Consider the following 3518-nt stretch of genomic DNA (forward strand, 5'->3'; position numbering starts at 1 on the left):
TACAAAGAAGAGTTCATTAATTAAAATAAAAGGATACACTTAATTCAGGGGTCAAAATGAGTCTAGCCCATTGCAGCTACAACAGAAAGTAAAAGAAACAATGTGAGATATTGCCATAATTTTACAAAACCTAAATAACCATAAACCATCAGCATCTTGAATGTCTTCCACAGAGTAAAATGTATACGGAGAACCTGCAAATTAACCAAAGGATCAACAACACTTTAACTTCCTCTGAAAGCGCAAGCGAAACATTCATGCAAGACAACTTCATCAAACACTTAACCCATCGATTCTGCAACAACCAACCATTTAACACAGGGCCACCTGAATGATGAATAACCAACATAAATTTAATTACACGCCGAAAAAATTTTCTAACCCTCCTCAAAATCATTTTCAGTTTACCAGAACTCACCCAGATGGTCTTAAAACTGCCCCCACATGCAGAAGTCTACGATTACCCTTCAAAAAGGCCTTCTGAATTAGCTTCCACAGAAATTAGCCATGCTGAAAGAACAAAAAAATGGTACTCAAATTTACATACCATCACTGTTATATTTAAAGACTTATTTACAAACCATATGCACATAGGCATAAAAAATGTTGTGACAAGTAATTGAAGGACTGATCAATAACCTTGACTGAAAACTTGTCTGCAACTTCAAAATGCTTCTCTGTGTGATCATGGGACTTAGTCCAGAATCTGAGTGACGCATTGCAGAACTTCATAGTGGCTATTGCACAAAAAAACTACAACATCCATAGAAACCAGAGGCCAGATATTAGGAAAGGTTCAATTGACTAATTTGGAAAAAGAAATAATACAGATTTAACATTTAAGAGAAGTACCAACCTGTTGAGCGAGGGAATCCTTGCTATCCATTCAATTGACAACATCCCACAAGTTGAATATGGCATACAATGACTGACGACACTCATCAATCTTATATCATCAATTATATGATGCTCGAGGATCACTATTCTTTCAATATTTCTCGACAATGTCCCAAGTTCAGTACTATCACAGCAATCTTGTGGTTCTAAATTCTAACAGCCTTGATGCTGAATTAGGGAATTTTTTTAATTCCATTAAATGCTTCAACTTACCTATGGAAGTTGGCCCTATCTATCTCAATCCTTGAACTACTCAGATTCAGCAGATGCAAGTGCTTAATAACATAATTCAATTTTATCTTGGAACACTCAATTCCCGCAAGTAACTCAGCAAGATCATGCATCCATCATAAATCTATGCAATTGACTCTTTACCATGGATATCATATTCTGCACCTTGAAAAAAAAACCTAGAAAGTAAATTGATTTTTGATTGATAACCGTATTGTTTAAAGGAACACCCATTATTTCTACCCAATCTCATAATTGTTGAGAAACATTGCACAGTAAGCAAAGCATCTATTCAATTGTGACTATAATATCATTCTCTATGACAACCGCTATGCTGCGGGATTCATAACAAATGTGTGGATGAATAAGATTTCTAATTGGTTGAATTCACCATGTTTCATTCCACACATCATCTAAAACCAATAAATATTTTTCCAAACCACAATTTTCCCTAGTCCACCTATTCCCACTATAACAGTATCAACATCATTCAACGCCGATAAGCGATTAATAATTTTATTTCTGTCTCCATCTCTCCCATATGCAAACTTGTTGTACTTTGAGAAGAAGTTCAGTGCCTCCCCTGTTGGTCTACGTCCACCCCCAGTCATCATCTTGGGCAGAAAGAATTCAGTGGAGAAATTATTCAACAAATCTTCTTAGTTTCTGGAATACAGAGTGAATTTGATGAATGAAAGGTACTGCTAAAAAAGCCAATATGAGCTAGAGAACGCAAACGAATTTAGAATTGAATTGCATCAATTTCAATGACTTGAGTCATTTTATTTCATTTAACTAACTAATTTACTCCTATCACCAAGACAATTTTTTGACTGAAAAAATAACGAAAAAAAAGGAAATAAATAAAGACAAATAACTTTTTCCACGCTCCTCGCGTGGCATGTTTTTGACCTTTATCACAGCTTTCTAGCAGACGCCATGTAAAAATACTTGGGGAATATAAAACTAATATAATTGAAAAGAAAAAAAAATTATTGTTCTTTCATGTAGATTCATGATTTTAGTGATTTTACACTGCACAAAGGAGAAAAAAAAAACTTTAAATTTTCATATCACGAGAAGTGCTTCTACCAATATTTTGAACAACTTTGAGATTAAAGGCTACATATTCAAAATAAAAGTGCAGGAAATTCGCGAAAGGAGAAAGAGAAACCCACCTAACGTTTTTGAATTTGGAGCAGAGACAATTATGCTGCCATCATCAACGGCTTTGATGATGAATTTTGGAAAGGATGAAGTTTGTGGCAAGTGGCTTGACTGGTTGCTACTCGCAGCAATATTTTCTTCCGCAGCTAGGGCTTTTGTTTTTCTAATTTTTTTTAAACGTTTTTACGATTTTATCTAAATTTTTAACTTTTCATGGGTCGAGTGGGTTTTGTGGGTCTAGCCCAAGTTAACCCATATTCGTAATGGGCAATAAAAGATTTGTACTACGAGCACCCCTGTACAGATCTTATAAAATCCCTCTCCTGAAAAATACCAATCAATTGATGGGACGAATTCATTTTTTCCCAAAACTACCCGAGTGACTAAGTCGCTTACTGTTGAACACTTTGTTGATGCTGGAATTTGCTCGCCTTTGCCTGACCAGATTTTTACACCAACGTTCACGTTATCGATAATGAAGATATTAATTCTTTCTTGCTTCGGTGACTGCTCCGGCCACTGACGTTGGAATTGTCCCTCTTTTCCTCACTAAGCTTGCGTTTATAAAAATGGATCAGAGACGCCGGTAGTTTTACCGGTGTAAACCCTCCGATGCCTAAGTTAGCACAAGGTCTACGAGAAAACGGTGCAATTAAGATCTAAATAATTGCTTAGAATTGGCTCACTCTCGGTATTGAAAAAGTATCTGGATACAATTTGACAGAGTTTTCCCTTCTCTCAGTTTTTCTATCCCTTTCTTCATCAATTTCTTCCTCTCTTATAGCCGTCGTTCGTCCCACGTTTCCGTTTACCCCTTATCCCTCCTTTTTCGGGTGGTGGCAGCCCCTCATGGGACTCTATCTGCTACATTGCGGGCAAACGTGGGATCTCGCGTCTCCTTCAATGGTTATGGGAAAAGCGCAACTACCGCGATTCTGTGGGATCGTGTTCCCGCTTTTTTTTGGGGGATGAGTATTGGCTCGGTGTATACTTCTGGTCGATACTCATCTCTGGTCGGTTCTTGTCTGTCCCCGTGTTCTGCTCGTACCATCTGGCTGAGGTGATCCACACCGGTGTGGAAATAATAGCATGACCGTTCTGGTGCTTTTATTTACTTAACACGCTTGATCTCTCTTCTTCTTCTGTTCCTCCTCTTTTTTTTTCTTTCTCCATTACTGTCAGCAATTAAATTGAAACATTTTAGAATCAACAACTGATAAGTT

General features: G+C 37.1%; 1 long non-coding RNA gene across 2 annotated transcripts; it reads right to left on the reverse strand.

Annotated features, from left to right (window-relative positions):
- On the reverse strand, window positions 1-2453 carry LOC18032918. Of its 2 annotated transcripts, none has more exons than XR_002905586.1 (5): window positions 2307-2453; window positions 857-1794; window positions 640-753; window positions 419-510; window positions 1-194 (listed from the first exon to the last, which is right to left on the reverse strand). It is a non-coding gene; the product is annotated as an uncharacterized LOC18032918 (long non-coding RNA). The 2 variants fall into 2 exon arrangements; XR_002905585.1 differs by having other exon boundaries at window positions 1-327.
- Window positions 2454-3518: the final 1065 nt, after the last annotated feature.

Source organism: Citrus clementina, unplaced genomic scaffold (assembly GCF_000493195.1).
Source record: "Citrus clementina cultivar Clemenules unplaced genomic scaffold, Citrus_clementina_v1.0 scaffold_9, whole genome shotgun sequence".
In the NCBI taxonomy this organism is placed as follows: Eukaryota; Viridiplantae; Streptophyta; class Magnoliopsida; order Sapindales; family Rutaceae; genus Citrus; species Citrus x clementina.